The sequence below is a fragment of the Somniosus microcephalus genome, chromosome 4 (genome assembly GCF_052327205.1).
Source record: "Somniosus microcephalus isolate GS21.2 chromosome 4, FLI_Smic_1.0, whole genome shotgun sequence".
NCBI classification, from domain to species: domain Eukaryota; kingdom Metazoa; phylum Chordata; class Chondrichthyes; order Squaliformes; family Somniosidae; genus Somniosus; species Somniosus microcephalus.
Window position 1 is genome coordinate 119,946,053 of NC_140990.1, and position 13,210 is coordinate 119,959,262.

The following is a 13,210-nucleotide window of genomic DNA, read 5'->3' on the forward strand; positions in this document are numbered from 1 at the left end:
CATTGTAGGAGGTGCCTTTCACCGAATGAGACTTCACCCTTTGCCAGTTCCGGTGGTTCCGATGGACACCGAAGATCCCAGGTGGCTATCAGAAGAAGAGCTCAGAGATTTCACTGTGTTTGCATAACATCACCTCCGCAAGCGCCAATTGTCCGTCTACCCTCTTGCTGTTTGCGAATGTTTTGGCGCAAGTTGGCTGCAGAATTGTCCAAAAGTGAATCATTTTACAGTATTTCGTCGGATGATGGCGTTTTGGGTCCTCCGCAGGACATAATCCGTTTTAAGTGCATTTTTTCCTATTTTCTTGGTACTTTTCCCTTTCGTTGTCGGTTTCATATATACGCTCGATAATATCTTCTCTACTGTATTACTGATATGTTATCTCTTGTCTATGTGATGTGCCCGCGTTGGTTTCGAGGTGTTTCCAATGCCATCTTGTTCACCATTATGATTCATTATATTATTTTACATTCTTATGTCATTGGCCTGCTTTATTTTTAACCTGGAGGATTATTTTAAACACAGAAACAGGTGCCCATAGCATAAGTGATCTGTTTCAAATCAGGATCACTTGTCAAATCTGTAAATTCCACACTGAATCCTGTCAAATGGTCGATTTTGCTGGGAGTCAGAACTGTAATTTTCCTGTTTTTGCTCTGACACACATTCACTCATTCTCGCTCTCAAACACATACTCACTCTTTTTCCCTCTCTTACACTCTCTCTGTCTCTCTCTGTTACAGCTAACTTGGTAGTGATTTTGATCTTGTCCCGAGGAAGGTGCGGTCTCTGCAGATGTATCACGCAATACCTGGTGTCCATGGCGATTACGGATCTCCTGGTCATTATCATCGCTGTGATATTAAATCGGATTGCTGGTATTTATTTCCCGCTCAGTTTCCTGTCCATCACTCCGGTCTGTAGCCTCCGTGCTGTCCTAATCGACGCAGCCAGAGACAGTTCTGTCTGGGTAACAGTCGCTTTCACCTTTGATAGATTTGTGGCCATTTGTTGCCAAAAGCTGAAAACAAAATATTGCACCGAGAGAACGGTGGCGGTGGTAATAGGAATGATCTGTGCACTGAGCTGTGTTAAAAATGCCTTCTTATATTTTATATATGAACCTTTGTACACAATTAACAACGTACCCTGGTTCTGCAGCGTAAAATTAACATTTTATACCTTACCTGCATGGGTCGCATTTGACGGGATTAGTCGCATTTTAACCCCGTGTCTCCCATTCATTCTGATTTTGCTGCTCAATGCTCTGACCGTCACACACATTCTCGCGGCCAGTAGAGCACGCAGGAGATTCCGGGCCCACAACAATGGAAATAATCAGAGTGACCCAGAGATGGAGAAGCGGAGAAAGTCCATCGTCTTACTCTTTTGTATCTCGGGCAGTTTCATCCTGTTATATTTGATGTTTCTTATAACTTTCCTCTATGTCCGGATTGCAAAACTTAATTATTTCTCAGGTTCCAATTTCAAGGAATCAAATTTTATTCTGGAGGAAAGCGGATTTATGCTTCAGTTTAAGAGTTCCTGCATCAACCCGTTTATTTATGCCGGGACACAGAATAAATTCAGAGAGGAGTTAAGGAATGGGGTGAAATATCCACTGAGTCTCATTGTTAAATTATTTAAATGATGAAAATAATGAAGTACAAGATGAATTGTACATAATATATTCCATGCTGTGCTCTTCTTTTCTGTCTATATCACGACCTCCTCTCCCAGATACCCAGCCTCTCACTCTAAGATCCTTACCCAATGTGAATTTAAGAATGTATGAGGAACACTGCATCAGCGCACAATTCAGTGTTATAACACGTTCCCAGTTAGTTTCCAGTACTCTTGTCCGTGTTGACTCAGGCCTGGTACATTCACACCAGCCCCGAGCACCCTGGAGTATCTCTACATTCACGTGGAGACCAACCTCTGATCAGTGATTAGATATCAAGTTTAACTGTTTAATGAAGGGCCACAATGTCCCTCCTGGGAATGGTTTGGATATTGAGAGTAGGATACGCTCTAAAGCTCTGTTCCCATGCATTGTTCTCTGCTCACTGGGCCCCGCCCCACAGCCGCACTCCTGTGTCCATAAACACAGAGACAGAGGAATTGCTGAAGGAAAGAGACAAAGGACCATCCAGGTCACTTTCTGCTCCTTTCAGTGGCCAATTGGGACGACATCCCCAGTGTGATTAGCAAAATAAAATTAATCTAACGAACGTGCCCCCTTTGAAAAGGGGCAAAATAATCAACACCAAAACCATACAAATAGGAAACTTATCAAATTCAATGAGAATATTATCTTCACTATCGTTTATGCACTCCAGAATAGTTCACTTTCTACCATTCTGATAGTTCCACGATACAATAAAAATTGAGTTGTTGCCTAGTCCCTGTCGATTATTCGACAACAGAACCAGACATGATGTGAGGAAAACGCCAGTGGTGGAGAGCTTTAGGAACCATAGGACCACAGTAACCTGTTCCTCACAAGCACGCTGTACCTCCCACATGTCAAGTCTCTATTAATTCACACATTCTGTCCCCAAGTGTTATACTAGGAATGACATATATTTAATGTGCATTGTAGAAACCAACATTAACTGCTTCCACCCTCTCCCTAGGCAACCTGTCCCATAGATTGACCACTCACCGACTGAAGTACTGTTGCAGCAGTTTGGTTTTGAATTGAACCATTCAAGCGAGGCCGTGTCATTTGCTTCTACTGTCTGGACAAGGTGAAATAATTATCTGTTCCATTTACAATCCTATAAACAGCAATCATATCACCTCTCGACATTCTCTTTTCCAGTGAGAACTTGCTCAGTTTACAGAATCACTCCTCAAAATCCAATCCCGCCATCCTCCAGTCGTTCTGGTCACTCTCTTCCGTGTCCGTTCAATTGCTGCAATACCCTGTGGTGTCCAGAGAGGTACACAGCAGTCTGAGCCCGGTTGCACCAATGATTTATAAAGTGGGGCAGGATTGCCTCGCTATCTCGGTTCAATATTGACGTTTTAATACAGCCCAAAGTCTGATTTACTTTCGTCATTGTTGTGATAGCTTCAATTTATTGTCAATGAGACCCGCAGAGCTCTTTCACTTTCCATGGAGATTAATTTATTTTCAATTAATTGATTGTCCCTTCCTGGATTTCTTGTCTCCATGTGACGCACTTTGACTTTCTCTACAATGAACGACATCTGTCGCCTGTCTGCCCAATTCCCAGGTATTTAAATCTTCCTGTAGATTAACCTCTTCAACTTTGCAGTCTGCCACCTTCACCAGCTTTGTTTCACCTGAAAATGTTGTGCCTCCCAGTTCCAGATGATTTATAAAGATATTAAGCAAAAGTGGTCCAGACAGATCTCTGTGGGACCCCACTGGTAACATTCTCCCAGGCCGATGACAATCCCTGGATCACCACTCTCTGGGTCTATCGGTGAACTAACTACACATCGTTGTAAAATATTACAACTGATTCTCACGATCTTTCTTTTCAGTCCCATCCTTTCCAGAGGAAATGTATAAAAGGCCTGACTGAAGCCAAGTACACCTCACACACTGCCTCATCCCATGCACAGCTCCTTTGTCACACCCTCAAAGAAAACTAGTGAACTAGCTTGGCAAGGACTTCCCGGCTATATTGTTCAATGATGTTTCAATCCAGATGCTCCATGATCTTATCTTTAATCAGGGTTTCCATGACTTTACCCACAATGGGCCTCTAACTAACTGGTTTGTAGTTTCCTGAGTCACTTTTGCCACCTTCTTTTTGGAATATAGTCTTAGCATTTGCCTTTCTTCAGTCCCCGGGAACTCTGCAGCATTCAATAATTTCTCCCAGATTTCTGCCCGAGTTCCTGCAATTTTCTCTCTTATCTCCACAGGGATCCTCGGCTGAATCTTCCCTGGCCCCTGAGATCCACTCATTTTAAGATTGCACAGCTGTTCATCAACAATGCTGGTGGTAATGTGAATATTGTCACAGCTGACCTCTAGAACACCCTCTAGTTCCCATTTCCAGATCAAATAACCTAACTCACCTGTCTTTTTTTAAAATTGAGTCAAAAAATGCATTTAGCCCCTTTGCAGTCTGTCTGCATTCAGTTATCATGATTATGGAGTATCAGTAATCAGGCCCGCTCCAGATGCTAGGGCCCCCACTTCATCCATCATTTCAATTTTTTGCTTAATGCAACTAAAAGCAAACAAATATTGTCCTTCCCTTGTGTTGCTATATTCAACTCAAATTTTTTCTTTGCCATCTTTTTGCCCTTTTTACACTCCAGTCATGCATTTAGTACTGAATCCATCTACACTACTTACTGCTCCATCTAACAGTGTCGTGAGTAATCTTGGATATATGGCTCGCTAGACCTTCATTTCTAGGGATGCGTTTTGGGATTGAATCCACCTTAATTCTGTGCTACGTTCTTTCATGACTTTAAATGCTTTATTTATTTTGTTGTACTCATGGCTGCACAGGTTTCAGGGTCAGGGTAGCCCGTAAGCCCTCCCAGCACATCAAGGTGCAATCACTATGGAGGTGTGTATATTTGTGGTGGAATCACAAATTCATTAATAATACCGGACAATTGTACAATTGATTAAAATGTGTTGTCAACCATTCATTGACGTATAATGTAAATTCATTAAATGCTTACAACAAATGCAGACAATATGTGATTGATATGAATCTGTCTTCACAAAAGAGGAGAAAACTGCCATTGTCATGGTAAAGGAGGAGGGCAGAGCAATTGGATAGGATAAATATGATTAATAGGTTGGCAGCGATCAAAGTAGAAGAGTCACCTGGTCCGGATGGGATGCATTCTATGTTGATGAGGGGAGTAAGGGTAGAAATAGCGAGGGCAGTGGCCGCAATTTTTCAGCCTTCCTTGGATTCAGGAGAGTTGCCAGAAGACTGGAGGTTTGTTTATTCCCTTATGGGATCTGGGCTTCATAGAAACATAGAAACATAGAAGATAGGAGCAGGAGTAGGCCATTCGGCCCTTCGAGCCTGCTCCGCCATTCAATGAGATCATGGCTGATCATTCAAATTCAGTACCCTGTCCCTGCCTTCTCCCCATATCCCTTGACCCCTTTGGCCTCAAGAAATATATCCAACTCTTTCTTGAATAAATTTAATGAACTGGCCTCCACCGCCCTCTGTGGCAGAGAATTCCACAGGTTCACCACTCTCTGGGAGAAGAAATTCCTCCTCACTTCAGTCCTAAATTGCTTACCCTGTATCCTTAGACTATGACTCCTGGTTCTGGACTCCCCGGCCATCAGAAACATCCTTTCTGCATCTAGTCTGTCCAGGCCTGACAGAATTTTATAGGTTTCGATGAGATCCCCTCTCAATCTTCTAAACTCCAGTGAGTTTAAGCCCAATCGATACAATCTCTCCTCGTACGTCATTCCTGCCATCCCAGGTATCAGCCTGGTGAATCTTCGCTGCACTCCCTCCATCACAAGAACGTCCTTCCTCGGATAAGGTGACCAAAACTGCACACAATACTCAAGGTGCGGTCTCACCAAGGCCCTGTACAACTGCAGCAAGGCATTCTTGTTCTTTTACTCAAACCCTCTTGCTATGAAGGCCAACATACCATTTGCCTTCTTATCCACCTGCTGCGCCTGAATGCTTACCTTCAGCGACTGGGGCACAATAACACCCAGGTCACTTTGCACTTCCCCTTCTCCCAATCTAATGCCATTCAAATAATAATCTGGAGATATTATATCCAATTCCCTCGTCCAGATCATTAATATATATTGTGAACAGCTGGGGTCCTTGGATCGATCCTTGTGGTAACCCACCAGTCACTGCCTGCCACTCGGAAAATGACCTGTTTATTCTAACTCTTTGCTTTCTGTCCGCCAACCAGTTCTCTATCCAAATCAATACCTTGCCCCCAATCAAATGTGCCTTAATTTTGCACGCTAATCTCTTATGTGGGACCTTATCGAAAGCCTTCTGAAAGTCCAAATGCACCACATTCACTGGTTCTCCCTTATCTATTTTACCAGTTACATTCTTAGAAAATTCCAGTAGATTAGTCAAGCATGATTTACCTTTTGTAAATCCATGTTGACTTTGTCTGATCCTGTCACTGCTTTCCAAGTGCTCTGCTATTACATCTATATATATAAAACTGTATGTCTCTCTGTCTGTCTGTCTGTCTGTCTCTCTGTCTGTCTGTCTGTCTTTCTGTCTGCATGTCCGGCTAATCAATCAAAAGTTATTGAGCGTACCTGCACATATGTTATATCAAAAGAAAGCTTATCATTACCGGACTCTCAAAGGCATATTAACTTTTTGATCGGACAAAAATTGTGCCGACGGTATCCAAACAACGTTCAAAATTCCGCTCATTTTCCACTCATTAGCATCGAGTGACGTGAAGGTTCATTGCGTGTGTGGGCGGGCCATCCTAGAGTCGAGTGACATGACGATTGACCAATCCTACAGTTCAGTGACCTGACGGTTGACCAATCCATGCGTGTGTGGGGGGAACTAATGCTTCTGAGTTGAGGTGAGTGGCTGCCATCTTGTTTCCAAACTCTTCATTTCTTATTTCCACTATCTGCGTGTCTCTTTTCAAATCTAGATTTCCAGCAAAAAAAAAATGTTGCTTTTAAAACACAAATTGTTTTTTAAAAAAGTTAATTAATTTTAAAACTTTGCTCTAACTTCTATAATTTTCCTACCCTTCACCGTTTTTGCAGGCAGGCCTCGAAGCCTGGGCCTCTGTTGCCCAGCCACGCCCGAGCTACGCACCTCCCGTCCCGCTCAACAAGCGGCCTACGATCGCCTCCATCTTTCTAAAGGCAGGCGGCGCAGGACTGAGGCGAGCGTAGTCATCGCTGCCATCTTAGTAAATGTGGGCAGGGCGGAAGTCAGTGTGCGCGTCAATGTCAGCTCGGAGTGTGTGTGAATCGGCGGTCTTGAAGCTGGCTCTGGCAGGGGCGGGGCTTGGGAGGGCGGGAACGGGGGGAAGTGTTACACCGGCAACTGGGCCTGGCCCTCTTTCACAGCCTCAAGCCAGCTCACGCCAGTTCCCGGGGCTTGGCTCCAGCGCAGACCCAGCCGCAATCGGCAGTCTTGAAGCCGGCTCGGGAGGGCGGGGCACGGGAGGGCAGATAGTGGGGCTCGGGAGGGTGGGGGGCGGGTCTCAGGAAGGCGGGGAAGGGTTACCCGGGCAACTGGGCCCGGCAGTCTCAAACAGCCTCAAGCCGGCTCATGCCCATTCACGGGGCTTGGCTCCATTTGCGGCCGTGGGCCACTGACCCTCTCTCTCTCCTTCCCTCTGTCTCTCTCACCTTCCCTCTCCCCTCTCCCCATCCCCTCTCCCCCTCCCTCTCCCCCTCCCCTCCCCCTCCCCCCTCCCTCTGTCCCCCACTCGCCTCTCCCCCTCCCCCCCTCCCTGCCTCACCCTCTCTCTCACCCCCTCTCTCTCCCTCCTGCCTCACCCTCTCTCTCTCCCCCTCTCTCTCTCCCCCTCCCTCCCTCCCCCTCACTCTCTCCCTCCTCCTACCCCTATCTCCCTGCCCCCATCCTCACTCTCTCCCCCCTCCCTCCCACTCTCTCTCTCCCCCTTCCCTCCCCCTCTCTCTTTCTCCCCCTCCCTCCTCCTCTCTCCCTCCCCCGGCCCCCCTCTCTCGCTCCCCCTCCCTCCCCCTCTCTCTCTCGCCCCTCCCTCCCCCTCTCTCCCTCCCCCTCTCTCTCTCCCCCCTCCCCCCTTTCTCTATCCCCCTCCCTCCCCCTCTCTCTCTCGCCCCTCCCTCCCCCTCTCTCCCTCCCCCTCTCTCTCTCCCCCTCCCCCTTACTCTATCCCCCTCCCTCCCCCTCTCTCTCTCCCCCCTCCATCCCCTCTCTCTCTCCCCCTCCAATCCCCTCTCTCTCTCCCCCCTCCCTCCCCCTCTCTCTCCCCCCTCCCTCCCCCTCTCTCTCCCGCTCTCTGCCCCTCTCTCTGACCCCCTCCCTCCCCCTCTGTCTCTCCCCCTCCCTCCCCTCTCTCTCTCCCCCTCCCTCCACCACAAACTCTCCCCCCGCTCCCCCTCTCTCTCTCCAGCTCCCTCCCACTCTCTCTCTCCCCATGCCCTTCTCTCTCTCCCCCGTCCCTCCCACTCTCTCTCTCCCCCTCCATCCCCCTCTCTCTCTCCCCCTCGCTCTCTGCCCCCTCCCTCACCCTCTCACCCCCTCTCTCCCCCTCTCTCTGCCCCCTCCCTCCACCTCTCTCCCTGCCCCCTCCCTCCCTCTTTCTCCCCGCCCCCTCACTCACCGTCTATCTCTCCCCTCTCTCTGCCCCCTCGCTCCCCCCTCCCTTCCTCCCACCCTACCCCCTCCCAGCCCAACCCTCCGTCCCCCCTCCCCCTCCCCCTCCCTCCCACCCCTTCCTCCCTCCCCCGCTCCCTCCACCTCCCTCCTCCATCCCAACCTCCCCCCACCCCCTCTCACTGCCCCCTCCCTCCCACTCTCTCTCTCCCCTCCCTCCGCTTCTCTCTCTCTCCCCCTCTCTCTCTCCCCCCTCTCGCTCTCTCTCCCCCCCCTCTCTCTCTCCCACCTCTCTCTCTCCCCTCAGTCTCTCCCTCCCCCTGCCCCTCTCTCCACCCAGTCTCTCTCTCCCCCAGTATCTCTCTCTCTCTCTCTCCCCAGTCTCTCAGTCTCTCTCCCCCAGTCTCTCTCTCTCTCTCCCCAGTCTCTCTCTCTATCTCTCCCCCAGTCTCTCTCTCTCCTCCCAGTCTCTCTCTCCCCCAGTCTCTCTCTCTCTCTCCCCCAGTCTCTCTCTCTCTCCCTAGTCTCTCTCTCTCTCTCTTATCCCCCCAGTCTCTCTCTCTCTCTTCTCCCCCCAGTCGCTCTCTCTCTTCCCCCCAGTCGCTCTCTCTCTTCCCCCCAGTCGCTCTCTCTCTTCCCCCCAGTCGCTCTCTCTCTACCCCCCAGTCGCTCTCTCTCTACCCCAATCGCTCTCTCTCTACCCCCCAGTCGCTCTCTCTCTTCCCCCCCCAGTCGCTCTCTCTCTTCCCCCCAGTCGCTCTCTCTTCACCCCAGTCGCTCTCTCTCTTCCCCCAGTCGCTCTCTCTCTTCCCCCAGTCGCTCTCTCTCTTCCCCGCTGTCGCTCTCTCTCTTCCCTCCAACCGCTCTCTCTCTTCCCCCATGTTGCGCTCTGTCTTCCCCCCAGTCGCTCTCTCTCTCTCTTCCAAGACCCTCGGCACCGCCGGGCAATCCAGCTCGTCTTTTATAATAGACTATAGCCTTTTCTCCGCTTCCGATGTCAGGCTTACCGGTCTATAATTTCCCGCTTTATCTCTACCACCTTTTTTGAATAGTGGCGTAACATTAGCTACCCTCCAATCCATGGGTACTGTTCCAGATTCTATCGAGTTCTGGAAGATGACCAGCATTGCTTCTACTATCTCTTGAGCCACTTCCTTAAGTACCCTGGGATGTAGATTATCAGGCCCTGGGGATTTATCGGCCTTCAGTCCCATCAATTTTCCTAACACCATTTCGCTACAAACACTGATTTCTTTCAGTTTCTCCCTCTCATTCGAGCCTATGTTCCCTGGCATCTCTGGGAGGTTATTTGTGTCCTCCTTTGTGAAGAAAGAACCAAATTATGTATTCAGTTGGTTTGGCATTTCCTTGTTACCCATTATAAATTCGCCTGATTCTGACTGTAAGGGACCTACGCTTTACTTCACCAATCTTTTTCTCTTCACATATCTATAAAAGCTTTTACAGTCAGTTTTTATGTTTCCTGCTAGCTTATCCTCATATTCTATTTTCTCTTTCTTAATTAATCCCTTTGTCCTCCTTTGTTGACTCCTAAACTGCTCCCAATCCTCAGGATTATTGCGCTTTTTAGCCAATTTATATGTCCTCTCCTTGGTTCTTATGCTATCACTAATTTCCCTTGTTCGCCTCTGTTGAGTCACCTTTTTTGTTTTATTTTTATGCCAAACTGGGATGAACAAATTCTGTAGCTCATCCATTCGGTCTTTGAAAGTTTGCCATTGCCTATCCACTGTCAAGCCTTTGAGTGCCATTTTCCAATCAATCCTACCCAACTCGCTCCTCAGACCATCGTAGTTTCCTTTATTTAAATTGAGGACACTTGTCTCTGAGTCAACTACTTCATTCTCCATCTTAATGAAGAATTCGATCATATTATGATCGCTCCGACCCAAGGGGCCAGCATTTATTGCCCATCCTTGGTTGCCCTTGATATGGTCACCTTCTTGAACCGCTGCAGTTCATGTGTTGAAGGTACTCGCACAATGCTGTTATGTAGGGAGTTCCAGGATTTTGACCCAGCGACAATGAAGGATCGGCGATATGCTTATAAGTCAGGATGGTGTGTGACTTGGAAGGGAACTTGTAGGTGGTGGTGTTCCCATGCGCCTGCTGCCCTTGTGCTTCTAGGTGGAAGAGGTCGCGGGTTTGGAAGGAGCTGCTGAAGAAGACTTGATGAGTTGCTGTAGTGAATGTTGTAGATGGTATACACTGCAGCCACGGTACGCTGTTGTTTGAGTGAGTGAATATTTAAGTTGGTGGATGGGGTGCCAATCTTATGGGCATCTTTGTCCTGGATGGTGTCGAGCTTCTTGAGTGTTGTTGGAGCTGCACTCATCCAGGCATGTGGAGAGTATTCCTTCACACTTCTTACTTGTGCCTTGTAGATGGTGGAAAGGCTTTGGGGAGTCAGGAGGTGAGACACTCGCCGCAAAATACCCAGCCCCTGACCTGCTCTTGTAGCCAGAGTATCTGTATGGCTGGTTAATTTATGTTTCTGGTTAATGGTGACACCTAGGATGTTCCAAAGGTTACACACTGTAAATAACAGAGGAGAGGGATAAATCCAGTGACTACAGGCAAGTCAGCCTAACATCGATGGCAGGAAATGTTCCAGTGAGCAAAATAAGGGACAGTAATTGTCACTTGGAAAACCATGTATTAATAAATGAGAGCCAACGTGGCATTGTAAAAGGCAAATCGTATCTGACAAACTTCATTGAGTACTTCGACGAAATAACAGAGCATTGATGAAATTAGTGAGGTTAATGTGTATATGGACTTTGAAAATGTGTTTGATAGACTGCCATGTAATAGACTTTTGATTAAGGAGACAGTGCCAGCATGGATAAAAAATTGGAAAGGGACAGAAAGCAGAGTGTAGTGGTGAACGGGTATTTTGCAGACTAAAGGAAAAAATACAGTGGTGTCCTGCAGGGATCCACTGCTCTTTTTGATATATATTAATAAACTGTACCTAGGAGTGATAATTTCAAATTTTGCAGATGAAACAAAACTTCTAAATATTGTAAACAATGTGGAAGATTGTAGAGAGTTCCAGATTTTCACTTCTCTTTGTGTGAAGAAGTTGTTTCTGGCATCAGCCCTGAACGGCCAAACTCTAATATTAATTTAAGCCCCGTTGTCCTGGACTCCACAACCAGAAGAAATATTTCCTCGCTTTCTAACCTATCAAATTCTTTAATCGTCTGTGGCATGATTCAGTTCTACACTCACTGTTCCACTTCCTCTCCTCTCCTGAAGGTGCTGACTCTGGCTGGGTTCACTTCTACACTCACTGGTTCGCCTCCCTCTCCTCTCCTGAAGGTGCTGGCTCCGGCTGGGTTCAGTTCAACACATTGGTTCTCCTCCCCCTCTGCCCCTGAAGGTGCTGACTCTGGCTGGGATCTGTTCAACACTCACTGGTCCCCCCCTCTCCTCTCCTGAAGATGCTGACTCTGGCTGGGTTCAGTTCTACACTCACTGGTTTGCCTGCCTCTCCTCCCCTGAAGGTTCTGAATCTGGCTGGGTTCAGTTCTACAATCACTGGTACCCCTCCCTCTCCTCTCCTGAAGGTGCTGACGCAGGCTGGGTTCAGTTCCACACTCACTGGTTCCCCTCGCTCTCCTCCCCTGAAAGTGCTAACTTTGGCTGGGTTCTGTTCTACATGCACTAGTTCCCCTCCCTCTCTTCTCCTGAAGGTGCTGACTGGCTGGGTTCAGTTCTACACTCACAGTTTCTCTCCATTGTGTGCCACATGTGTCGAGTGTACATATGTGACCCTTGACAGTGTAAGAGTTGGAGGACAGTTCACACCCTAACTACCTAAAGTGAGTTGTAAGGTTTTTATTAGAGAGCTACAGTTTAAGCATAATTAGATTCTACATGCGTTTGAAATAGTTCACCGTACGTGTCTTCACACTTTTCCCTTTGGGGAACTGTATGAAGTGGTGGAAGGATTTCTGGCCGTGATTAACGCTGCTTCTGTCACCGTAACCATCTTTGTACCAGCCACAAGGGTGGTTAGTCCTATGGCGGGAGGGTTGTACGGGCTCCCACAACCCATACAAGGGGAGGGGCACCCATACCCATGGACAAAAGTATCCTGCTGGATGTCAACCCAGAATTTAGAGCCGGAGCTCCGACTCCACTTGCCGGGACTGTGTGTAGCGGGTTTCGAAACACTACACCTTCTGGCCCAGCAGCAGGGATGCTACCGCTACTCCAAAGGCCCACTCCTTGAAATAGGCATGGTAAACATACAACCTGTGACAGATGAGAGTCCCCGCAAAGGAACAGACAGGCCGAAATGACCGGGCGGATGGACGGACATCAGATGGACGGCGGAACCAATTTTTATCCCTCAATCAGCATCAAGAAAACAGTTTATCTGGCCATTATCACATTGCTCTTTGTGGGATCCTACTGTCCGCAAATTGCCTGCCGCGTTTCCTACATTAGAAAGGTGACTACATTTCAAAAGTACTTCATTGACTTAAAGCGCTTTGGGCCGTGCTGATGTTCTGAAAGTCGTTGTAGAAATGCAAGTCTTTCTCTTTTTAATAAAACAGTGTCACGCTCAGTTCTGAAAGGTCCAATTGTCCCCCAGCATCCACATCGTTTTGGGGGTGTAATTTCCAGATTTCCAATACGCTTTGTGTGAAAAGTGCTTCCTGATTTCACGCCGGAACGGCCTAGATCTTATTTTAATATTGTACCCCTTTGTTCTGGATTCCTCCGTCAGATGAAATAATTTCACCGCATCTATCCTTCGATAAATTACCCCTCAACATTCTAAGCTCAAGGGTGTGTGTTTCTGTGTGTGTCATAGAAACATCGAAGATAGGAGCAGGAGTAGGCCATTCGGCTCCTCGAGCCTGCTCCGCCAT